General features: G+C 41.2%; 1 long non-coding RNA gene across 1 annotated transcript in view; it reads left to right on the top strand.

Annotated features, from left to right (window-relative positions):
- The window catches only part of LOC146856972 (uncharacterized), a 279,388-nt gene that overhangs the window by 92,231 nt on the left and 159,480 nt on the right, over positions 1 to 27,677 (top strand). Inside the window, exons 4-5 of the long non-coding RNA XR_014979837.1 lie at positions 1,322 to 1,480; positions 18,304 to 18,376. This is a non-coding gene — a long non-coding RNA (uncharacterized LOC146856972). The remainder of the gene's footprint in view (positions 1 to 1,321; positions 1,481 to 18,303; positions 18,377 to 27,677) is intronic.

Below are 27,677 nucleotides of genomic sequence, written 5' to 3'. Positions count from 1 at the left end.
GGCTTAGCACTGGGGGAGAGGGAAGGCCTAGAAGCAAAGGGGTTAAAAGCAAACGATTTGTGTTGATTGACCTTATCAAACCACAACACGTGGCCAGTCCTGAATGGTAGGCCAAAAGGACTTTGTGTTAGTTACCTGCCTCCTCTCACAACCATGCAGGAAATCCCTTTTCAAGCATTAAACAACACAGAGGTTTCTGTTCCCTGGCAGGGGTTATCTGACACATTCAAGTTTTGCTACTTCCAATTACATCTACCAACACCATACAAACACTGTATTTGAATTCAAAGTCTCCAACAACACATGTCAACAAAGAAGTTGTTTACTATGACCCACCATTGGAGTTAGCTACCAGTTCTACACCATTGTGAGATGTCCCTGTTTTTCAATGGACTACCTTTGGATATTTTGCTACCATTGAGAACTTTTCCTAGGATTCGTCAGACCCACAATTGCATAGAACTTGTGCAGTGATTATTTGGCTCAAAAAGACATCCTCTGTTCCACCTTGGATTGAAGTTTGGATTTCCATTTAGTTGCTTTTCCTTTTCATCAAGATTGGTTTTGCCACAGCATTTTTTTACTTTTTAACCCCTTCAGTGCCCATGACGAGCTGGACTCGTCATGGGCCGCGGTGGCGCTGTGCCCATGACGAGTCCAGCTCGTCATAGACCCCGCCCGCTAATACAACGGCCGGCACAGGGCGGGGAAAGGGGCGGGCACTGAAGGGGTTAATAGACACTACCTCCTAGTACGCTCTGCTATTAAAGGTAACCAAGGTATTGCCGCCTTATTCTTCATCACATAAAGTGAGAAAGGACCGGTCCCTCGTGAAGATTTCTGCATTCCCCACTCCAGATGACATTTTTTCCTGTAAGGTGCCATTTGATATTTTTGGTCCCACAGAGAATTTGCAAATTCTGTATGTATTTAAATTAGCTCTTAATGAAATGATCACCCCTTGCAGCATCTCTGATGATTGGAACATTAACACTGTAAGATCCTGTCATGTTCATCTGGACAACATATTTCATGAACCTCAGGAGACACTAAGGGTTAGCATACACTGTGAACATGAACCCGAACCACTAATAATGGACAGGAACTGTAAGAACTGTAGACAGTTAACAGTATTCTACATGTATATATATTGGGAACAGAAAAGTATTGAGGTCTTGAGTATGTCACATAGCCTATGGGAAACATCAGGTGGTTTAGTTTGTGAACTGTATGATTTGCCCACCTCACAGTGCAACAGAGGTGCAAGTAAATTCTCTTTTAATGACCTATCAGTAACTCTGTCCTCTTTCTATGTTTATAGCACTGCTGAAGGTCTCATTAGGCCCCGCTGGTGCCTAAACATTGTGGACATCAGTGTTGCCACAACATTGCCTCCAGAATAAATATCTGCCATACCTGATCTTGGGTGCTTGCAGTAAAAAAGATCGCAAGTGCTGCAGCATCCAAGGCAGCAAGCACGGTAAGTCACGTCGAACTGATGCGCATTGCTATTTTTACTGATTTGAGGCATTGAAGGTATTCAAGCTGTCACAGAGCTACAGAGGGGTGATTTACCACATTGTGGCACATTTATTGTGAGCGAAATTAGAGCATTGGGTATGCTCCTTGAGGATGTATCTTCCTTCCTGGAAACAACTGTGACAACAAGCACTTAGAGCACTCAATCTCTCAGAGTCAATGAGTATGAACATAGCGCTTAGTTATTATCTCAGTTTTAAAGTGTTTTTGTTGAGTTATAGCTGAATGTTGGTACAACTCCTTGAGAACTAAGTGACATATTGTTTAGTAGGAATGCATACTATTTAATACACCCAAAAAACATTGCCGGAATTCAGCATTAGTATTAAAGGTGAGAAGAACCATTTACAGAATCTCTTGCCCATGTTTACCTTTGTTGACTAATGTCATAGTCAGTGTTGGTACATCTCAGCTTTTGAATCTGTGTAAACACGTGGAACTATATGTAAGCTACCATAGTCCTAAGCATGGTTGTTTGAGCCCTAACACATGTGATGAACTCTTAATGCATTGAACTATTGTCTGCTAGAGATCTCATGGTACAATTTACTCTTTGGTTACACTAAGGACTGTGCACATCATCCAAAAATAATTTTCAGGTAAGCCAGAAGTTATCAATACGAACTGTAAACCGTTGATCTGTTATGGTAGTGTTGTGGTTACAACTATCACCTGTTAATAATCAACACTACCTGTTCCAGGTCTCCCTCCCTGAGGTACACTTCCTAATTCCCTCCCCCTCATCTAGCTACTCTGATCCTCTGACAGTTTTTAAGATACAGAGTGGGTGCTGTTGAAAGTTGGGCTTTGAGGGTACTGCTCCAGAGGTACTGTTTGTCAGCCTGTCAGATCTATGCTCTCTGAGTGGAACATTATACTGTATTTGAGAGTGAAGATATATATAGTGGTGCATCTAATTATAATGAAACGTTTTGTTACTACCAAAATGTGCACCATTACTTACATAGACCAAGTAGTACACATGCATTATTTAATTACACACAATGGGAACATTTCCTGACACTACCTTTAGGAAACTCAAAACACACTCACGAAAGCATGTTTTTCTAGCAACAAACCCGCAGACCCAGTGTCTTATTATTTTACACTTCTCCTTTACCAGGCAAAGAAAAATATGCTCATTGAAATACAATTAATTAATTCAGCTTCCTTTAATTCACAGTTGTCAATACAAAAGTGTTAGAAAATGGCCCTCTCTGAAGGGTCACCCCAAACCATTTGTCTTCCTCCTCCTCTTTTTACAGAATTATTTATGTTGGCTTTAGGACTCTGAACACTATAGCACGCTGACCAGGGCTAAAATGCATGTGTTCTCATCTCTGAACATAGTATAATCGGTTTAGACATATTAGGCATATTTAATTTACGTGTAAGTCCCTTCTATAGCGAGGGACAATAAAATTAAATGCTACTAGTGGACTTGTAGAACTGATTGTTTCACCCAAGCATGTAGCCCTGTAAACATGTTTCAGGCCTGTTGCTACAGAGCCTTTGTGTGTAGTTTTACTGCCACTTTGACTGGGCATTTAAAACCCAGTGCCAAACCTTAAACCTCCCCTTTTATCACATATAAGTTTCCCCTAAGGTAGGCCCCAGGTAGCTCATAGGGCATGGTGCTGTGTAGGTAAAAGGTTATTGAAAAACACCTACATTCGTTTTTCACTACTGTGAGGCCAACTCTTCCCATAGGTTAACATTGGGAACTCCTTAATATACTGTTAAGCAGTAATTCCTGATTAGGAAGGCAGAAAGGTGTAGCTGTGTCATGTTTTAATTTCTTTGGAACAATAAATACTCCCTACTGGGAAAGTTGAATTTAACATTACTATTGTAGAAATGCCACCTTCAGAAAGTGGACTGTTTTCTGTTCTTACAGCTCTGTATGTCTCCAGCCTGTCTTCAATTCACGTTTGGGGGTTGTGACCGCTATACTTTGTGCATTCCATCTAGACAGCCAAAAAACACAAAGATTAGGCATGTCTGAGTACTCATCTGCCTTCTAATGACTGTTCCTGGGTAGAAAGCGAGGGGCTGACACACACCTGTATAGGCAGTGCCCTGTCCCTACAAAAAGGGCTGACTACCCGCTACTGATAGTCTGGAGCCAGGACTGAGAAGAAAGGGCTTCAGTGCACATCAAAGACACTACTTTGAAGTCACCCCCACTTTAAAGGGACACTTAGATATAAGTACTGGCTCTGTTGCCCCACTAAATCAATCAGACACTTCTGGACCTGTAACTGAACTCTGTCAGAAAAACTGCTGTGCTGCATCAATGGCTGACACTGTGGTGGACTGCTGATCTGGAGGACATGCTTTTTGCCTGTGCTGCCCTGCTGCCTGCTGCTCTCTGTCTCTGCTGAAGAAAAGCTGGATACTTTCTTGCGACCAAAATGGGCTCCAAAGGCTTGTTGGCTTGCCTCCTGTTGCTTGAGATTCAGGGCTATCAAAGTCTCTAAACCTGCTCCTGTGCCTGGTTCACTGGAAGTGGATCCAGATAATTGTACCAAAGAAATTGACACATCTCAAGTCTGTGTGTGGCAGACCCAGCGCATCAACCATGATGCAGGAGCAGAACCAGCACATCACTCAGGAAATTAACGCATTGCCTTGCATCAAAGCTTCCCCTTGACTGTGTGCAGAAACCCGGGGCATCGCATTTCAAAACCAACGCTTCTCAACTAAGCTCTTTTTCTTTGGAACTGTGGCATTGCCACCACTTGCGGAAAAGGCGTGGCGTAGTGGCTACGGCGGCTGAATCCGGAACCCAGGGGCTCACGGTTCGATCCCCGGTGCAGGTAGCAGATCAGCCCAGCACCATGTGACTCTGGGCAATAGCTCTCTTAATCTTCCCAACGGCCCCCAGCACCTTGATGCCCTTGGGTACTTGTTCGCGCTACACAAATACTGGACATTTACATTTAAACAATGCCTGAAGAAAATTGACACAGCACCTCGACGTGGTCTCGCCATCAAAGCATCAATCGGTTGCACCCTGGATATTGGCCTTGTAGGTCTTCCATAGGGTGGCCTGAGCCACCACCGTGCAAGTGTTTAGGGCGAAATATTCAACAATGGCATCATGTATCCCTGTGCAAAAGGCCTGATCATGTAATGCGTCACCAGAAAACCTCCAGGAGTGCACCTGACTGCTGAGATAGAGGATATGTAGGAGGACAGGGTAATGATTGGAGAGAGTGTGTTTTAGATGTCACGTATCTGATGGCCAGAGCGAGGCATAGGCAGAAAGGAGCCAATAATCAATCCTGGTACACACATCATTCGGAGGTATACCCATAGGAAGATGGGTGAAATGATCACCATATGTCGCTGAGGGAATAGGTGTCAGTGATATGACAGAAGACCCCTTCGAGCAAAGGGTATGACTTTAGGAAAGCCATTGTTGATTTAAAACCTATTTGGAGAATTACGTTTTGGCAAGTACAAGGTGCTGATTCTTTGTTTAGAGCTTGTTTCATACAAAGTCACATGATTTCTCTGAACAAGACTGTACAGCAACTATCCTGCCGAGGCTTGGTCAAGATAATTCATTTAAACACACCAAATATTACCACATGTGCTTGTATTGAATATTGGCAAGAATTTACAAACAATCTCACAAAAAGGTAACCGGATGGTGTATTGTGAAGAGACACAACACAGGCGGAGAGAGGGAAAAAAGCACTCATGAGTTAAGACGAGGACCGTCATTCACCCTAGGGTTACATGCTTCATCATAGGGTCCCCTCATCACACTGGGACCACAAGGTGCCCAGTGTGGGCTGCAACTCGAACTAGGAGAGGAGCGCAAGGTGTTTGTATGTCATCCAATCTAGGGCTATGAGTGAGGGGCAGAGTTCAAACCAAAACATAGCTAAGTGTGAGTTAAAACTATCTCCTGGTGGGCAAGGTTAATCTTTATCGATACCCCCAGAGGACAGGTTAAAATAAGCTAAGTGAAAATAGGGTAATGGATATTTCCCCATTAGAATTCACTCAAGATGTTTCTGCCTCCATAGACCAAAAGGTTCTTGGCATTCCTCAGGACCATTCTCTATGTCACTCTGCTCTAATTGTGCAAAAAATCATGATAATAAATGAATACCATACTTTTACTGGTATGGGGATTATCAATGGTACCATCTTCAAGTCAGGTCCACATGTTATAAGGATATAGAAAACACACGTCAAAACACAGTGTACATCATACCAGTTCCCAAGTTTTTCAAAACACCAGTGTCCCTCACCAGCACTGCAAAATCGTGTACATACATAATATATCATTATGCAAAGCCTCACCAATTCGAGACTATTAGTAATACTCCACCTTCATAAGTCCCTTCAAAGCAGGTATCAGGACTCTAAAGGTGTATAAAATCACATAATTGCTTGTCAGATGTCGCCACTCTTTTCTATTTATCTCCACCCTTTAATCTGAATTTATACGCTACGTTCTCAGGATGCACGCAATAGTGTGTCCAACTCGTATATAAATGAAAACATAGAGATCAATGCTCTCCTGTTGTGCCCGTTGTTAGGTTGATCACATCTGGGACCAAAACGTGGCATACTGTATTGATTTATAAAAGATCAGGGCTTCATTGTGAAATAGGAATTCTATATAGCATTGTGCACATATATCAATCTGTTTATCTTAACTGAAGAAAAGAAACAATCTCTCAAAGCACATTTATTGTGAATGTGTTACATGAATCAAAAGGCGCATCACAATAATGCATAAACAACCAAGCTAAAAGCCAACAGGACTCCGGACGGGACACACATCAATGAACAGTAATCATGAGGCAAGAGCGTCAAAATTCGACTTAAAACCAACAGAATTCGGGACGCGCCCGGCCCGGTGACTTACCTGTCTCCTGTCTCCCGCCGCATGAATGGAAGGCTTGAGGAGGAGAACAGGCTACCGGCGTCTTTCTCTTAGACGGCCTGGCAGAAGTTTCCCAATTCACATGTTGTTGGTTCCATGTAGGGAGCCTCCTGTTGCCTCTTCTTCGACCTCTTCTTATAATGTCTTGTCCAAAAAAAGGGTGATAGGCAGGACCGCCAAATGGAGGGCATGCATTGAAGGGCTGTGTTGGGAAAGCCCAAGGTTTTGGTGGCCACCATCTTGCTTGGGGAGGAAAAAGGAATTTACAAACAACATAGAAGAACAGCTTAATATTATGATACTGAATGACACATACAATTCTTCACATTCGAGAGGAATGACTAGTGTTGCCTTTAGATACCAATGGTTGTCATGCACGAAGCACAAAGGGTTTCGGAATAAACAGACCCTCTCTATGAGCAAACACACTACACAGGGATTGTCACAACATACAGAGGGAAATTTTTGCCTTCAGTGGGTACAACATTCTATGTTGGAAGAGGTGAAAAAACGCTTGTCTCTCCTATCCGCTGACATTGATTTACAGGATATTATATTAGGTGCTAGAAAGCCACATTGTAAACTCTTTCTGTATACCGTACATAATGAACTTTGGAAAGTTTCACAGCAGGAAGCTGCTAAACTGATACATGAAGTTGACAAGGTGAATTTAGATAAGGCCCTAGAGGTAGTTGCCAATGGTATGACAACTATATCTACTAGAATACATTTTTTAAGCAGCATTCTGTCCTCGGCCATTGGCATCACACATGGTTATATGTCTTGTTTCCAACATGGACAAAGTCAGCTTCGATCCATCATTTTATTAAGCTGGACACTACAGGCCGAGGAGTGATTGCATACCCTGGAAGCATTTAAACGCTACTACTTTGTTTTTGCCCCACATCCTAACACGTGAACAAAAAATAATGGCAAAGAAAATGTGACATACATAATGCTAAACATAGAAACTTATAGAAGTTGCTATTTACTGTGGCAGAAATACCATCTGCAGATAAGTTAATTCATGGATTTATCTGTCTACCGATTTCAACGTTTAACTTTACTTCTTGTTTGAAACACTTTCAAGTAGGCAGATATGAGGCATTAGGGGAGAGATGAGCACAAGAGACATGGATCCTACCTTTCAAGTACAACTAAAAGAAGGGAGGCACTGAGCTTTTTCTTAGCGGTACAAAATGTGAGAATACTTTTGCCCATTCTTTAGTTTTTATGGAGGTTACATTTCACAGAGCCTGTAATGTGTCCAAGGCAATCCAAGCTTTTCATCTGAAGAGTTCCGCAGCTGCTGTAATTTGTCCGGCAGCCAGGTTACTTTCCAATGGAAGCTATTTGATATTGAATGACCAAGGTTGATGTGGGATGAAACCGGGAGTACCCTACATGGTAACTGTTTCCAGGGTCATAAAATGTAGTACAAATGTGCTATTTCCCCATGACTCAAACGGCTAAAGGAGTGACAGTTTGGTCTTCAATTCCTATTTTCAATGTGAACTATGATAGTCTGAGCAGACTGAACGCCTTATTTTTTCAGAAGGAAGTTGCTTTGACATCTGCATAAGAGATGTTTGATCTACAAGTTACAAGGTCCTCTTCTGAAATAAAATCGATATACTACACGCTAACCTCCCACAACATTTCATAGAAATTGTGCACCACTTATTTAATGCATCAAATACTGTGGGAGTAGAACATTTTTTCAAAGCGATTGGGTCTGTGCTTTTTACTACATTCCAGACTGTCTTCGGAGTGATCCCATCATTCATACACCCCTTGTTTCTAGTGTCTTTGGAGGCATTCAGCTTCTTCTATTTCTGATTGTTGGGATCCTATTTCTGTTTTTGTTGCTCCACAATGGATGTTCTGCTATGAGGCAAAATGAGAATGGCACTACCATATGTGCTTATGTGCCATGAATGCATGAGGCAGTATTTTGGCACTCCCTTACGTGGGGAGCTGAATGACAATTGGTCCTTTTCCTTTCGATCTGCTGAATGATTGCATTGCATACAGCCTGTGTGCCGCTGTTTGCTGTGCACTTTTGAGTGCAATCTGGATATATGTCTTGGAATGTAACCTGTACATTCTACAGATGTGATTTTGATGATGGGTATAATAAGAATTAATTTGCATATATGTCCTATGCAATTGCCGTTGCTGCAAAATACATATTTTGAGCCTTCTCTGGATGACTTGGCTCCTGGATTTTCAGATCCTGGCTTGTCCACTACAGATGGAATACTGGCTTTCGCACCTTCAGCGGCTGCTGATTGGGTTGGACATCACAATGTCTTTTCTTGGAACTTGTGATTGGTTCACCAATAGAAACATTGTTTGCAGAAGCCAGAAACACTGTGGTTTCTAATGACTCTTGGAACATTTAATATATTCGGGCAGTTTCAGGACCTTTTATTTTGGCATCTTTTTTGACACAAACTTTGATTTCTTTCTATGCAGATATGAATTGCATGTTTTAAAATGGGCTTTTGGCAATTTGGCACTTTTACGCTTGATTTTTTTCAGACTTTTTATATATCTTGAAGGTTGGCTTCAGTGTATGTCCTTATGTTTAGTTTGGAGCTTTCTAATCACCCTACAGAAAAGGAGTGGGTGGCATGAGCTTAATAGGCTCTGTGCACAAATGCTTCAATGTTTACATGTTCTTGTTTACAATTGACATCTTTTTTTATGATGACTTTTAGAACATTTACGAGGCGCACCTGTATGAGATCGTGTACTCAGCAAAGGTTTGCTTACAAATGCATATCTTTGCAGGCACATTATCATACCTTAGAACATTTTGTACAAGGACCGGGAACACATGTCGCAAACTGTCCTTGTTTGTTGTTGTCTGTTAGGAGACAGCTCTAGGTGGGTAGAATCAAAAATGACAGCTGGACCAGAACTCAGGCACAGTATGAGTGGGTACACACAATTTAGCTACCCGAGTAATCTACATACATACGTTACAGTGTCCCTAACAGCACTGCTTCATAGGAGTGCCGGGCATTTCAGGAAATGTAATGGGCTGTCCTCACATACCACCAGGTGTCATGCTTCATCAGAGGATGGCCCTCACGCTCTAAAAACCAGATATAATAGAGAGCGGGCCTACACCTGAAGACAGGGAGACACTTCAAATTTTTAGTTAGTGAGTTTAAAATCCAATAGAGTGTCCCAGGTTACATATATTTGTAGGACAAAATGCTTGGTATTAAAATTGAAAATGTGGGGATTAGGGGAACTATTACTCCATCGCCACTTTTACCGTCGTCGACATGTTTTTGCCTATGGCTCTACTGAGTGCGAGGCATTCTTCAGGACGAACAAACAGGCTCCTGATGAGGCAATGTTGCACTAAGATTTGCCTTGCTGTTAGGGTGACCTATATCTACTTTAAACCTAATATGTGGTTCATAGACACCTGCGAATACATAAATTGATCATGGTGCCTTAATTAGAAAAAGGACATAAGTAACGCTGTATATATATAGGTGCTTGTTTTCAATCTCTTTGCGCTGTCGGTGCGTCACATTTTCCAATGTTAGAAGTGACGCACTGGCAGAGCAAGGGGTTTGTAAATAAGCCCCATAATGTTTACGCAGTATTGGATGCTAGTGTGATGTTGTGACACCGCAAACGTGACATAATAGTAAAATCATTTCTTTGCTCAATTGTGAGACCAGCTCAAAACCTTACCCCAATGTAGGGTCTTCAATGTCACATGGAAGAAGGATTTTAGGGACAGCTGTGGTCACACTCTAGGGGAAGTAATCCTATTTTAAGGTTAAAAATGATATATTTGGGAAATATACGCATTACTTAGACCATCATACACTTCCTTGTGGTCAGCAATAGTCAGGTAAATACTCATTTTCTCATTCATACTTTTACTGCTTCAAGGTGCGTCCCTCGCCGTACAACTATGTGTGTCCACTCCTTCCTCCTGACGATGTCAGAATTAAAGGCCTGGGCTTATTTAAGGTGTTCCCTTTCACGGGGAAGTAGTTGCACTGCACCTGCGGCGAGTTTTTTGGCGCAGGTGTGTCAGATCGGTGGGTCCAGTTTTGCTATATAAACTCCACCAAGCCTTTATTAGAGAGAGAAGCATTTTCTTGGATTGTCCTGTTGAACCATGCCTGAATTCTAGCCTAGCTGGATCTCATTACTGTCTTGAGAGGGACGGGGGCCTCTACTGCACCATCCTGGCTAACAGGTGACACATGGAAGCAGGTAAATGGGGAGTTGCTCTACTCTAAGGCATCTGACATAATCACATCCACCCTACAGTGTCTCTAGGATAGCTAGTGTTAGGTAGGAGTACAATTATTTGCATTCATATAATTATTGCAATAATTATAATGGTTGAATTATTCCTCTTCTTCACCATTCTTGTAATGCTGGTTACTATGCTTTGTTTTCTTCTACTAATCAGTGCAGCACACACATTCTAAACAACAATCTAATTACTTCAATACATATTTTCAATTGCTAACTCATGTATTTCTTGTGTCTCCCTTTGGGCATGTCTGAGTTAACAATAAAAGTGTAGATCTGTTTCCATGATTTCCTTGGGGGAATAAGGGTTGTCATGTTCTGAGGTTGCAGATATCAATATGTACCCTGTAAGGTTTAGGGGTCCAAATGGCGCCTTCTGAGCTAACTAGGAACTATGGGCCCGATTCACAGAATTTAATTAAGACAAAATCCTAAACTTACTACCATTTTGGTATTCACAGAAGGCACTTACTCATTTTGGTATTCACAGAAGGCACTTTTCTTAGTTTAGGAGTTCTAAAGTTAGAAGTCCTAACTATACTACTCCTAAACTGAGAAAAATCCTAACTTTAAGACTTTCGGTATTCACAGAAGGCATTTAGGAGTCTCAAAGTTAGGAGTCCTAATTTTTGTGAATACCGAAATGAGTAAGTGCCTTCTGTGAATACCAAAATGAGTAAGTGCCTTCTGTGAATACCAAAATGGTGGTAAGTTTAGGATTTTGTCTTAAGTTAGTTCTGTGAATCGGGCCCTCAGTCAACATATTCTGATGGTATGAGCGTACAAGTCCCCCATCGTTTGGATGTTTATGTTGTCCAAATGCACAGTCTTACTGAATTAGTAGGAACTGTACAAGAATACATAAGGTACAAGCAAGGGTTCTACCAGGCAATTACAGCTCACTCCTTTTGTGAATGGTTGCATAAAGAGTGATGTTGAATCTCAAGAAAAGTGTATAAATCCCATAGCTACTGTTCCACCTCTTCACTGATCGTGACTTCATCATACACTCTAATGGATAATTCTTATTCAATGCAAACGCTGACATAGAGCTTTCTCATATTCATAATGTCTCTAAAGTTATAGGGTGCAGATTTATTAGGTGTGCTAGCAGAAAATCACATTTTTTTTTCATATCAATTTCCTAATATATTATCTTCACAATTTCATCAAAGAACTTCTTGTCAAGGTATGTCAACATAGGTAAGTATAGATCTACACTTTCACATTCATGTACCTTAATGATTTACATATCTTTGAGACATGTATATGCAGAGTTAAGAAGAGTAAATATAAATGTTTATGGCTATAGCTTAATTATGATGTATCGATAGTCAATACTTCACGACCAACATTGTAGTCAGTTGGTATTTGTGGCATCAATATTCTGACAAAAAACCATTTACTTTCATTTACATACTTTAGTAACTGAAACAATTACTATATTTCCGATGTACAGCAAGACGTGCTGCCACTAGATGAATCATGCCTCATAGGTGAAAACATGCTTTTTGTAAAATCTCCTGAAGAATTAGGTTGTAGATGAGGGTAGATAAAGTTGATAGCAGCACAAAATACAGTCTCTTGTCTGCTGCGCTTTCTCTAAATAACAGCCTTTTTCATATACAATCTAATGGATGTGAATTTTCTTAGATATAAATTTGACGGCTACTAGTAAGCAGTAATTCTTAGGCATAAGGGTATCTTGTGGTATGGAAAGATGCCCAGTTTACCAGAACTGCAGAAATTGTGTTGAATCATTAATCAGTTTCTGTGACAAATGGTTGGCAATAGAAAGTGTGTGAGAAAGTGGTCTGTTAGTTGGGGTAGATTGGTGTCCACGACAAGTGTTAAGATAGGTATCCTGTTCTGTCCAGTCAAAAGTCTCAGTAAGACAAACTGGAGGTCAACCCATGATAGCTATTGCACGGAACAGACAGGCTTAACTTAATGAAAATGTGTAAAGGATTTAGAAGTACCAAAACAATTAAAAAGTCAAAAGCACAACACAAAAGTCCCACTCCAAATTATGTTCATAGATACAACTTTAATACACAAAATGACACCAACATTGCAAAAAGGGGAACCAGACATATGATTTTTTCATGGATGGAACTAAAAATACCAATAAAAGCCACAACGCACCAATCGTAGTCAATGGTCGTGGTAAACCTGGACTTTAGGCACAATTTGAGGCTGACCGGAATGGAGCAAAACTTTTGAAAAATTCCCCAAACTTCTTTTCTAGCCCAAACAACCACAGGAGTACAATTCTTAGACCCCTGGGACCTCTGAAGGACGGTGTGAGGCAGAGGGCAATAACAAAGTCCAGTCAAGGTCCAGTTGCCAGTGGTCAGCTGGTATCAATTACAAGAAAGATTTCTACAGCTTTTTATGTTCCTGCAGCTACACAGGCTATTAGCCTTATAATTCCAGGAGATATTATTGTCCTTGAATTTCAAGTGAAAGGGTGACCAACCTCAATATGTCTTTTGTACAGGTCACCGATTCCAAGTGCAGCAGACTTAATCTGCCGAGCATCCTTCCTCAAGTCTAACTGTGTTCTAAAGAAGACTAGCTAAGGGCCCAGCTTTGAACATTTCACCAGCCTGTGGGATGTTGACATTCCATGACTCTCCTAATCCCTCTCTGACCAGTGGAGTAATTGTTAAAGGGCCCTGGCCTAATTCATGTGTGTTTTACCCTAAAGATGCCCAAAATGCATTATGTCCGGGTAAATCCAAGATGGCCAAGATCCTAAACCACACTGAACTTGAGATTTGAGGCTGGGGGTGTGGGTGGGAAGTGCACGCTGTAATCCTACTGTCTACCCACATTTAACAATAAAATACACTTTGAAGCAGGCACAGAACCCACAACGATCCCAGAAATTGAAATCTGGTAGGAAAAAGCATACTCTGTCAGCATCCAGATAGAAGATACACAAGAATTGCCCTGTCTTCCTGCTGTCTTCCTTTCGAGTATGCCTAAGTGTTACATGTGGGTCAACAGACATGTCACGCAGGATTTGATACTGTACAGTCTACAGAATGCCTATAGTCCCCACCATGGATATTGTATGACAATCAGGAAAGTCATCTGTGCCCATAGAGGGAAGCCTATTGTTTGTTCCTTGGACAAATTTCACACCTCTTTCCCTCTTCTTCAAGGGTTGGGCAAAAGGCTGAGAGTCCCTGGAGAGTTAGTGGGAATTACCTTCCACAAACATCAGACAGGAAAAAAGTAACTTAAAAAAAACATATGTTTCCTTAATATTTGTTAAACATCTGACTTTCCCATTGAATTGAATTTTTAATATCTATTACAAATAGGTGTTTAATTTAGAGATCAGGTAAGATTCTGATCTTGCTTTGCTCTCTGTTGGGTCAGCAATTTTTCTAAAGCAAAGTTACTCCATTTTACTTTTTATTGTAAATTTCATGTTTTTTTTGCTAAAATATTTGTAATTTCTTTTTTATTACAAAGCCATTTTAGAAGACGTATTCTCACCATACAATTTATACATTTACTTGCGGATGATGAGATTTGATTGATGGCTGTGTCTTTTTGGAAAAGCACTGTGCATTGATGCAAAACAATGTATGATTAATTACCCATGATATGGATTGTTGGCTGTTTTTTCAATGATTTTATTGTCTTATGTCTGTACTCTTATGATGAGGGATGCTATAATCAAATAAAGTTTCTTAGACTGAATTGAAGTATTTGTCAAATAAATATATTTCTAGCTGGTCCCATGTTATGAGCCCCAACGTACCATGAATATAGGCCTAGGTAGTTGCACAACCTTTTACCTACATGTGTCCTACTTTGCATTACATAACAGCTCTGGTGCTTAGCTTTTACCTAGTTAGGTGCTGAATAAATGTTGTTTGGTTTTCTTCGTAAACTAGCCTCATTTGCTACATGCTAGGTACATTTGGGTACATCTAGTTAGAGTTTTTCATTGTAGGAGTACTCATGAATGCTGCTATATATATAAATCCCTGCATATATTCACTGTTTTAGCACCATGGTAGAATTCTACCTTTTATTTACTCTGCTTGTGCTTATAACCATATATATATATGCTTCTGTCTAATGGTTGTTGCGGCACATGTATTTTGTACTAGAATGAAGCTTGTTCAATAAATGTTTATTGAAAACGTCCCCACTGTTTATTCTGTGTATCTCTCTGAGATCAGGGGGCATATGAATCAAAATCTCCATTTGCGAATCTCAAATAGTGATTTTTTTGAGAATCGCTATTTGAGAATTGCAAAACGGGATGTATTTAAAAATTCGCACATATTTTGCGAATTCTTAATATTCCTTAATTGCGATTAGCAAATTGCGAAATCACCATTAAGGAATACCTTCCCATTCATTCCTATGGGCCAGGAGGCCCATAGCAATGAATGGGAAGTCATTCTCAAATTGCGAATCGCAATTTGCTAATCGCAAATTGAGAATAATTTCAAAGGTGCAAGGGTGTCATGATGACACCCTGATGCACCCCTGAAATTAGCATGTATGCGCATATGGCGCACATACATGCCCTAAGGGCATGTATGTGTGCCACATGGCACTTTGAAAAATGCCAAAAAGTGCATTTTTCAAAGAGATTGCAAATTAACACCAACTTGAAGTTGGTGGTAATTTGCGATTTCTTAAGGAGAAATCGCACAACTTGGGTGCGTGTTACAAAGCATTCAAGGAATCGCAATTTGCGATTCCTTAAATGCTTACGCAAAATTAAGAAATCGCAAAATTAGCGATTCCTTAATAATGCGACGCTAAAATGGCTCATACATCTAATTTTGCGATTTTGTATTCGCAAACGCTGTTTTTTTGCGAATCGCAGTGTTTGCGAATACAAAATCGTTTGATACATATGCCCCAAAGTGAGCACGATTGACTGAGTGAAAAGTATTGTTCTGTTTCCATGATCCCTGAGGGGTCAGGGTTGTGATGTTCAATAGTTGTCAGAAACTATTCACTCATTGGTAAGGTTGGGACTCCTAACTACTGTGAATACCGAAATGAGTAAGTGCCTTCTGTGAATACCAAAATGAGTAAGTGCCTTCTGTGAATACCAAAATGGTAGTAAGTTTAGGATTTTGTCTTAAATTAGTTCTGTGAATCGGGCTCTCAGTCAACATATTCTGATGGTATGAGCGTACAAGTCTCCCATCGTTTGGATGTTTATGTTGTTCAAATGCACAGTCTTACTGAATTAATAGGAACCGTACAACAATACATAAGGTACAGGCAAGGGTTCTACCAGGCAATTACAGCTCACTCCTTTTGTGAATGATTGCATAAAGAGTGATGTTGAAGCTCAAAAAAAGTGTATAAATCCCATAGCTACTGTTCCACCTCTTCTCTGATTGTGACTTCATCATACACTCTTATGGATAATTCTTATTCAATGCAAACGCTGACATAGAGCTTTCTCTTATTCATAATGCCTCTAAAGTTATAGGGTGCAGTTTTATTATGTGTGCTACCAGAAAATCAAGTTTTTTTTAAAATCAACTACCAAATATATTATCTTCACAATTTCATCAAAGAAATTCTTGTCAAGGTACGTCAACATAGGTAAGTATAGATCTACACTTTCACATTCATGTACCTTAATGATTTACATATCTTTGAGACATGTAGATGTAGAGTTATTAAGAGTAAATATAAATGTATATGACTATAGCTTAATTATGATGTATCGATAGTTAATACTTCAGGCCAACATTGTAGTCAGTTGGTATTTGTAGCATCGATATTCTGACAAACAACCATTTACTTTCATTTACATACTTTAGCAACTGAAACAATTACTATATTTCCGATGTACAGCAAGAAGTGCTGAAACTAGATGATCATGCCTCGTAGGTGAAAATATGTTTTTTGTCAAATCTCTGGAAGAATTAGGGTGTAGATGAGGGTAGATAAAGTATATAGCTTCACAAAATACAGTCTCTTGTCTGCTGCGCTTTCTCTAAATAACAGTCTTTTTCATATACAATCTAGTGGATGTGAATTTTCTTAGATATAAATTTGACGGCTACTAGTAAGCATTAATTATTAGGCATAAGGGTATCTAGTGGTATAGAAAGATAACCAGTTTACCAGAACTGCAGAAATTGTGTTGAATCATTAATCAGTTTCTCTGACAAATGGTTGGTAATAGAAAGTGTGTGAGAAAGTGGTCTATTAATTGGGGTAGATTAGTGTCTACGACAAGAATTAAGATAGGTATCCTGTTCTGTCCAGTCAAAAGTCTCAGTAAGGCAAATCTGAGGTCAACCCATGATAGCTATTGCATGGAACAGACAGGCTTAACTTAACAAAAATGTGTAAAGGATTTAGAAGTACCAAAACAATTAAAAAGTCAAAAGCAAACCACAAAAGTCCCACTCGAATTATGTTCATAGATACAACTTTAATACACAAAATGACACCAAAATTGCAAAAATGGGAACCAGACATATGATTTTTCAAATATTAAACTGAAAATAGCATTAAAAGCCACAACGTACCAATCGTAATCAATGGTCGTGGTAAACCTGGACTTTAGGGACAATTTGAGGATGACCGGAATGGAGCAAAAGTTTTGAAAAATTCCCCAAACTTCTTTTCTAGCCAATCAACCACAGGAGTACAATTCTGAGACCCCTGTGACCTCTGAAGGAGGGTGTCAGGCAGAGGGCAATAACAAAGTCCAGTCAAGGTCCAGTTGCCAGTGGTCAGCTGGTATCAATTACAAGAAAGATTTCTACAGCTTTTTATGTTCCTGCAGCTACCCAGGCTATTAGCCTTATAATTCCAGGATATATTATTGTCCTTGAATTTCAAGTGAAAGGGTGACCAACCCTTTTGTACAGGTCACCGATTCCAAGTGCAGCAGACTTAATCTGCCTAGTATCCTTCCTCAAGTCTAACTGTGTTCTAAAGAAGACTGCCTGAGGGTCCAGCTTTGAAGATTTCACCAGCCTGTGGGAGGTTGACAGTCCGAGACTCTCCTAATCCCTCTCTGACCAGTGGAGTAATTGTTACCGGGCCCTGGCTTAATTCATGTTTGTTTTACCGTAAACATGCCCAAAATGCATTATGTCCAATCTAATCCAAGATGGCCAAGATCCTAAACCACACTGAACTTGAGATTTGAGGCTGGGGTGTGAGTGGGAAGTGCACGGTGTAATCCTACTGTCTACCCACATCTAACAATAAAATACACTTTGAAGCAGGCACAGAACCCACAACGATCCCAGAAATTGAAATCTGGTAGGAAATAGCATAGTCTGTCAGCAGCCAGATAGAAGATACACAAGAATTGTCCTGTCTTCCTGCTCTCTTCCTTTCGAGTATGCCTAAGTGTTACATGTGGGTCAATCAACAGACATGTCACGCAGGATTTGATACTGTGCAGTCTACAGAATGCCTATAGTCCCACCATGGATATTGTATTGCAATCAGGAAAGTCATCTGTGCCCATATAGGGAAGCCTATTGTTTGTTCCTGGGAGAAATTTCACACCTCTTTCCCTCTTCTTTAAGGGTTGAGCAAAAGGCTGTGAGTCGCTGGAGAGTTAGTGGATATTACCTTCCACAAACATCAGACAAGGAAAAGGTAACTTATAAAATATGTTTCCTTAATATTTGTTATACATCTGACTTTCCCATTGAAGTGGATTTTTCATATCTATTAAAAATAGGTGTTTAATTTAGAAATCAGGTAAGATTCTGATCTTGCTTTGCTCTCTGTTGCGTCAGCAATTTTTCTAAAGAAAAGTTACTCCATTTTATGTTTTATTGTAAATTTCATGTTTTTTTTGCTAAAATATTTGTAATTTCTTTATTAATACAAAGCCATTTTAGAAGACGTATTCTCACCATATAATTTATACATTTACTCGCGGATGAAGAGATTTGATTGATGGCTGGGTCTTTTTGGAAAAACACTGTGCATTGATGGAAAACAATGTATGATTAATTACCCATGATATGGATTGCTGGCTGTTTTTTCAATGATTTTATTGTCTTATGTCTGTACTTTTATGATGATTGATGCTATAATCAAATAAAGTTTCCCAGACTGAATTGAAGTATTTGTCAATTAATTATATTTCTAGCTGGTCCCATGTTATGAGCCCCAACGTACCCCGAATATAGGCCTAGGTAGTTGCACAGCCTTTTACCTACGTGTCCTACCTTGCATTACATAACAGCTCTGGTGCTGAACTTTTACCTAGTTAGGTGCCGAATAAATGTCGTGTGGTTTTCTTCATAAACTAGCCTCATTTGCTACATGCTAGGTATATTTGGGTACATCTAGTTAGGGTTTTGCATTGTATGAGTACTCATGAATGCTGCCTTATATCTATATCCCTGCATATATTTACTGTTTTAGCACCATGGTAGAATTCTACCTTTTATTTACTCTGCTTGTGCTTATAACCATATATATATATGTTTCTGTCTAATGGTTGTTGCGGCACACGTATTTTGTATTAGAATGAATCTGGTTCAATAAATGTTTATTGAAAACGTCCCCACCGTTTATTCTGTGTATCTCTCTGAGACAAAGTCGCCCCCCAATATCACAGATAAAGTGGGACTCGGTCTGCTCAGCAGAGATGGAACAACTTGGCCGGTTCTAGCTGCTTCCACACCACATCCAGAGATTGACATATTGCCAGCAGCAGACTTACGTCTACTTACCAAAGAAATATTAAAATTATACAGAAATCTTACACAGTTCGTTGTGTGAACACCCGCACTTTAACCTATAAAGGTTACTCAAACAGGTCCACTACAAGGGATCGGCAACTTAAATTACCCCACAGACGTAGAATGCGATTATGGGACGAATGCCCACTAAACATGAGCAAATGCCATTCTGGATAGCAAAGAAAATAGCACAGCTTAAGGCAGTGTTTCCACACAGAGGCCAGCAAGAAAAACACAGAATACTGACAATGTGTTTGCCAATTGGGATAGCTCCACCAATGGAGGATTGTAGCACTAGGGATACAGTCCAGAGGCACAGGATTCCATCCCCTTTCTAACCTCCTCTAAAGAGAAGGTTAGCTCACCCTGGAATGCAACCACTGGACCAAGGAGTGGGGAAATTAATGAGGTAGTGGGACAAAAAATATTTTCGAAGTGTCCCACCCATGTATCTAAGTCTACATGTGAATCTAGGGAGGGGTCTTTAGAATCTTTGATATAGGGGCGTTCACAATTTCCCAAAAATTCCTACTACTGCCCTTGATAGCTGCATGTTCAAGATCTTCCCACGCCTGCTCCCTGAGTTCTTTCTCTCTTTTCCTTCTTGCTTGCTTATAATCAGTACGCAGTGCTCGTATCTTTGTAGGATCTCTAGGGAAAGTTTTTTTAGGGCATTACCGAGGGTTTTTTTTGCTAAAGAGCATGCTGAGTCAAACCAGCGAGTGGCTGGAGTAACAGTTCTTGCCTTTGAAAGAGTAAGTGCTTCTTTTAATTTCATCAGGAGGGCAATGAACTGAGTTACCAAGAATATGGGTGGTGGGTTCTCTTCCAGACATAATATAATTTCTTTCTTGGCTTGGGCTAGAATTTCGGGGACCAAGTTTAACTTATGGGCCTGTGAACATTTTAGTTGGTAGCGATTCTTCTTGGTCAGGGACACGCCATCCATTACCTGCTGGTGATCTTTCACCTTAGAAGGATACTTAGATGGATAAATAGGATGGCGTGATCACTGTAACAGGAAAATTGAGTACCCTTATGAACCACTGTCCCTTTTGAAGAAGCCGATGCTTAAACAAAATCTATTATGGACTCTTGGTTTCCCCTTCTGAAAGTGCTCTCTAACGCTCCTTTTCTTTCATTTATTATGCCCAAATCCCGCTTATATAGTGATCTATTTAAAGATTTGCCATACTCATTATGTGTGAAATGTCGTAGAGGATTACCATAAGGGTCCTCTAGTCCAGACACCATGGTCCCATTACATTTGCAGAGATGGATGTTAAAATCCCCCGCCCATATTAGGTTTACACGACCCCTGATTTTGGCTGTAAATAGTTTCTCTATCTCAATTGGTAGTGTATCTACGACTACCTTCATATTACTCCCAAACTCACTATTATAATAATTAATAATTAACCAGGTATCCTCTTTCTTATTGGCAATTTGGAAGAGTTGGAAATGGCTATTGATAGTGCAAACCTGCCTGACTTGGTAGGGTGTAGTGTTCGAAATTAGGGTTAGTAACCCCCCCTTCACCCTCCCAGATGCCGATGGAATTGCTGGGGTATGAAAACTACGAAACCCTGAAAAAAAGACTGGGTCTGCGGCCCAAGTCTCCTGGAAGAGTATTATCTCCAATGATTGCCACAGGTTTTGGCAATCAGGTTATCTTCTCTTAAAGGCTATTCCTGCTACATTCCAGGATGCCACAGTGGGCCTAATTTCCTCTAAAGAAGTCAGCGGGAGTAAGGTACTCAAATCACTCTCCTGACTACTTAAAACGGGAATTACTACTAAGCCGGGCCTCTCTGAAACTAGTGGGGTTGATGGTTTCGCCTGTAGCTTAGACACTGGGCGAACCAGAGTAGTTTCCCTTCCTGGTGGTGCAGGAATGAGGGGTTTAGTCAGTCGCACGACTCCAGAACTGAAGGAGCTGTAAATCTGTTTTGCAGCCTTAACCCTAAACTGGTATTGGAGCCCTCATTATCTTTCGGGCCTGCAAATACTGGGATTCTTCTAGTCCTATAATCACTTTGTGGCTTTACAACCTGGTTATACAAATGATCCAGTGGTAAGGGGATAATCTGTGAGATCCTCGGGGATAATCTATGAAGATTATCTAAAAGGGAAAGTCCTGTATAAGCATTATTAAAATAATAATAACCACACAGTCACCAGTGAAAGATTTTCTTGTACTGCCCACCCATTCCACTCTCCTGGCCATGGTGATTTTGCTGGTCAGTTGATAACTCCCCATTTGCGAACCTTTAAGATTGTCTATTAACCAGTGAAGACATTTGTCCATTAGCTGTCTTGTGGATTCACTCTGATTTTCTCGAAGGGGGGGAACATTCGCCAGGACCAATACCAGTGGGGCTGCTGCAGGTGGAAGGTGGAGAGATTGTTGCAATTGATTGACTAACGCTCCTGTGTATATCTTACAATAACCTGTTGCCTGATTGAGCCCTCCTAATTACTCTTGGGCTATTGGTACCTGCCGCGGTAGATCCCTTGAGCTCTTCTCTTGGAGATTTCCGGTCTCCCGCAATGGATTTTGATTGGGAATACCTGATAGAGGCAGTGCTGGGGCCATGGTAGTAACAGCTGGTAAGGTTAACGATATTGCAGATGTAGATGGTTCCTGACCTTTATTTAATTGAGTTAAAATACTGCTTCTAGGTATTTCCGGAATGGGATCTATTAAATGGGGGACTCAAGATATTAGTAGACAATTCTGTGACTCTAGGTCGGCCAACCTATTTTCAATTAGAGACAGTTTAGTTAAGATAGGATCCATTACAGCTGTCAACCTTTTAGTCACTTCAGTCCAAAAGAAATTATCTGGAGGTACTTGGAATGATATTAAATTATCAGACATTGGAGGGGCTGATGTTATAGGGTTTGTTGTAGTCATCCTAGTTTGGGGGCCTTTTGGTCTGGTGGCACGAGTGATTTTGGATTGTTTTTGTCTAGTACGCTTAGCCGGTGGGTTAGGAGTAGGCTCCTTTGGGGGCATATTTGCTGGAGAGTTTTCACACCCCCACCTTGGTGTGGCCTGAGTGATTAAAATTGGGGACTTAGGCCCGGGTTTACCTGCCGGGAGATCAGATGATGTTATCAGTAATGAAGGTGGTTGTGTGGCCGATAGGGACTCGTTAGATCTATCAAGAGTTGCCCCCAGAGGAAAGAGATGCGGCTCCATAGATAGACGCCTTTCATTAGGCTCTATTTCATGAGTAAGGACACTTTCAGCTCTAACCAGGAATGGGTCCAGGGTCGAACCTACCCCTCCTGTGTTCTTTTCCCCAAGGCCCCTTCTTTTGACATACTTTCACCAAAATGAGACTGTACCTGTCAGTGGTGCTGAAGTTAGAGGGGCGGCCCAGCCTCCTCCGGGCTCCGACGGGCATGGATGGGCCCGCCCTTGGCCCGGGCTTTGCCCTGGTGTGTCCCCGCGCATGTCCCGTGCTGCGGGCTGGCGTTCAGTTTTAATAGCGCATGCTTTCGTGAATATGCGCTGGAGGGCACTGGATTTAGGAATAGTATGATTTACTATTCCAACTCCAGTCTACATACAGAAGGGAAGGTGTTGGAATAGTAAATCATACTATTCCTTAGGTTAGAGCACCATCCAGCGCAAGTCATTGCATTGACTTGCGTTGAAATACCCATGTTGTAAAGGTATTGCAGTGTAAACACCGCGATGTAACCGATGTTTCCCGTCCTCGCGCTATGCAGTCTGTTGCTTGTGGTCCTGAGGTGCCCTGGCCTGCGAGGAGAAAACCAGCGGGGAGCAGCTACAACATGCCGCGGGCTGGCTTTCAGTTTTAATAGCGCGTCCTTGTGCTATGCAGGCTGGTGCTTGCGGTCTTGAGGTGCCCTGGCCAGTAAGGAGGAAACCAGCGGGAAGCAGCTACAACAAGCTGCGGGCCGGTGTTCAGTTTTAATAGTGCGTCCTCGCACTATGCAGGCTGGTGGTTATGGTCCTGAGGTTTCCTGGCCCGCGAGGAGAAAACCAGCGGGGAGCAGCTACAACACGCCATGGGCCAGCGCTCAGTTTTAATAGCGCGTCCTCGCGCTATGCAGGATGGTGCTTGTGGTCCTGAGGTGCCCTGGCCAGTGAGGAGAAAACCTGTGAGGAGGATTTTGTCCTTGCAAAACGTCCTCATAAGTGAGTCAATTGTTGCTACAGGTGTTCTGTTCTTTTATGGGCACTTCACAGGTGATATTGATTTATCTTACTGTTGTCCTAGTTTTGTTTTTCTGTGACTGTTCGATTTTGTGATTCCCACACTGGAGATTAGGGTTTTCGTTGGTTTTTTTTTTTCAGCATTTTGCTGGTCTTATTTATTGCCTTGTTTTCTATATATTTTTGGCTGCTACTGCAAGATATATATATATATATACTTAGTGGCACATTTACTATTATTTCATGCAACACAGAGCAGAAAGGGATCAAAGTGGCTTTGCATTGGGCTCCGCCACAAAAGTTAGGCAATCCCGATGCAAAATCTGGGCCTTAATGTAGATCTCAGGTGGAGAGGTCTTAAAATTTCGGACTACCTCCCTAAATTATGCCCGCATGTTTGCCTTTATTTCATATATTATGGCCAGCCCCTTGTGTCCCATATTGCCACACTATGGGGCATATTATCAAGGACGGCGTTAAAAATTATCGCCGGTTTAGCGGCAGAAAACTGCTGCTAAAGCAGCGATAATGGGCTTGATAATATGCCGTGGAGAATTCCAATAGAAGCCCTTGTTCACACCAGAACATGGACTTCTATTGGAATTCTCAAGGGCATATTATCAAGCCAATTATCGCCGCTTTAGTGGCAGTTTTCTGCCGTTAAACCGGCGATAATTTTTAACGCCGTCCTTGATAATATGCCCCCATGTTTTTATGTGTTGGAACGACAGAATGGCTGTACATCAGCCAGACATTTAGCATGCCAAATTGCTACACACAGGTTGCCAGTGGTATGTTTCAGAACAAAGCATCTCTGAGTCAAATTGAGATTCTGCTGAGGTAATATTTAAATACGAGATTACTTTTATCCCTCTCAATTCCTCCCTATTTTTACCTCCTCTTGATCCCCTGGAACAGAGCTCTATTAAAAATGTAGGCTTTATCTGGTGTTGCCATTAAACTGTGTAAATGCCATAGGGTTCACAGCAGCTCAAATAATTGCTGTAAACTGCATGCTACGCAGAGATAACCACAATAATACTCATTTGTTCATTACATAAACATCTGTTTTTGCTAAAGCTGTGGCGGCTTAAAACAACATAAAGAAATCGAATGTTAACTAAGCTGGTGACATTTTCTGAAAACTGCAATTTGCAAACAACTTAATATTTGATTGAAGCGACATACATTTAAGCATAACAAAATTCAGTTATATCGAAACCCATGTACGATTTCTACTCGATGTTAAAGGGCAAATTTATCAAAATGTCATGCAAGGCAGTGTAGCAAGACACCTTGCGTGACAGGGAAGGAATGCACCATGTTTAACATTATATGGCGTGTTCCTGTCCTCACCTTGCGCTGGTGCACAACTTTTTTGTAAATCTCCCCCTACGTGTGCTGCAGAATACAGCTTATGTAGAAAGTAAAAAATGAGGAGAAATAAACATATTTCTCCTTGTTACACCTCCCAGGGAATATTATTTTGATGAATTCACAGGTCTACCACGCATGGTAAATGTTGGAATGTGCCAAAATCCATGGGTGGATGCATGAGGACACTTGTGCTGCCGTGAGTTGCCCCCAATTTACCAAGCCATGGTGGGCCATATGCGGTGACCCAGCGCAGCTAAGGTAAATCTCATTGTAGGTTTTGTGTCGGCCTGCGTCCCTTTGTGTGGCGCAAGGGCGACGCAAAACAGTTGATGAACATGCCCCTATGTTTTGTAACTGCATTTTTGAGTAGCTTCCAATTAGTCACAACCATGCCCCAGAAAACCGAAGGCTCTGGGACGGTAGAAGGAAGCGCTGCAATCACAGCAGACACAATTCACAGAACCTTGTAACTTGTTTACTGCTACAAATACTTGATGTAAACTCCAAAACCACAAACAAATACTCAATTGAGCGACATTAGGAGGCTAGAAGGCTGAGATAGAGTTTCCACAAATATAAATCATGGCCTTCAAATTGCCTCATATGCTAGCAGCGGGCGTTTAACTATCTCAGTAAGATTTGTAGTGGATGGTAATTATATTTAGTGATGACTGGATCAAACTCTAACAATGAAATATGAATAACTTTTACAGTTTATTTGCTGTACCAAATCCTTAATAAAAAGCCTAGGTAGAATGTTTGCTATGTAGCTTTATTCCTTTTAAACAAGTTTTTAACCATATTTTGAAACGTTTTTTCTTCAGTCATCGTGTTTCTTGTCCCACGTCTTTCACTATAACCCCAGAAGATAACATTATAATTAGTTTTACCTCAGCTCAATACGTATCATAGAAGTTGAAGTGGTGTCACTGCTGGAGCCTAAAATCAAGATCCCAAGAGAAATGGAAGTATATGTTAAAATTCTGTTAGATATTTTTTCTAATGGAAAAAATAAGACTATGAAAGTAAAAAAATACCACTGACATAGGCATAAGCATTACGTTGTGCACTCCTCATTTTACTTTCCTTACTTGAAGTACAAAGAAAAGTAAAGAAAAGAAATGGTGGCCAGAATTTCTGGGCTGAGATTGAACACTTAGGGGCAGATTTATGTTAACTGGCGCATCCCTGCATATCAGCAGGGATGCGCCAATTATTATGCGCCACAGGTGCGCCACCATGGATGCGCCGCATTTATAATGCGGCGCACCATGGGGCAAAAACGGCACAGATGCGTGACGCATCTGTGCCGTAAAAGTGGCGCATTGCTGGAGTTGCGTCGCAAGCGCGACGCAGCTCCAGCAATGTTCTGGGGGGCCCCGTCTGTACAATGCTGCGTCAATCCTTACGCCTGCTTCAAGCAGGCGCAGGGTTTTGACGCAGCATGGGCCTAAAAGTGACTGAGTGAAATCTTGTAGATTTCACTCAGCCACTTTTAGGAGGCGTTCCTGCGCCGGAACGCCCCCACCTGCCCTGGAACGCCTACATGTGGCGCAGGGCTTTACAACGTGACGCATCTCCCAGATGTGTCACGTTGTAATTACCCCGCACCATGGCGCAGGATTTGCGCCGCTGCTGCGTCACAAAAGTGACGCAACGGCGGCGCAAAAGTGGCGCAAGTGCAACATAAATCTGCCCCAGTGACTGCATAGTTAGTGCAAAGTTGGTACAAGCATCGCGAGAACTGTTCGCCCCATACGCTCCAATGGAACATTTCACATTTCCATTTGCATACCGTGGGAGCAAAGAAATTCATGTAAACTTGTTAATTAAATTTCAGAGACTAGAAACTTAACTAGTAGCGAAGTTCGAGTGATCACAAGTTATGCAATTAAATTATCTGTGTCATTTCTGCTAGTTCGTAATAACACGTGCACAGGAAAGGAAATAACATATGTTTAAGCTCCAGAGAAACGTGGCAAAAATGGATAATGTATAATTCCCAAGCGGCACCTTTCTCCTTATTACTGTTTTGACCAGGAGCAGTATTCCATGCATAAATAGGACATAAATGTTGCAGTATAAAAGCCCATGCTACCCTCTAGAGGATTTTTAAGGAACTGACAACTTGGACGAAGCTATGGCAGAAAAAACTACAGTCTACATCACGAAAAACTCGCTAGTTACTAGCCTCTTTAGTCACCTACATTATTATTACCGAAAAGTACTCACCACCAGGTGGGGTCCCAGGTGGGGTCCTTGATCCTGTGCAGGTGAACACCACATCTGCAAGAGCGTAACGCAGGCCAAAGAATATCTGAAAATTATGGGAAACTGAAGGGCACCTCATCATATTCTATAGGAGATCTTTCAGTTTGCCTTAAGCAACTTACTCAACTTCGTACCAGTCTCACTATGGAGAATATTTATGAATTTCTCAAGCAGTGCCGTGCAGAAAGTCCCCTTACTGCGATACGTAACAGGGAAATTACACAAATGCTCAGGGCCCTACGCTGCTGTTGTGTCACTTTTTGTGAGGCGGCATAAAAAAATGCCTACACTGCCATATTTACAAAGTGATGCATTTAGGCAGATGCGTCACTTTGTAAACCCTTCTGCTACATTACACTTG

Source organism: Triturus cristatus, chromosome 3_2 (genome assembly GCF_964204655.1).
Source record: "Triturus cristatus chromosome 3_2, aTriCri1.1, whole genome shotgun sequence".
Classification (NCBI taxonomy): domain Eukaryota; kingdom Metazoa; phylum Chordata; class Amphibia; order Caudata; family Salamandridae; genus Triturus; species Triturus cristatus.
Note: the sequence above shows the minus strand (reverse complement) of the source record. Positions and strands in the feature narration are given on the sequence as shown.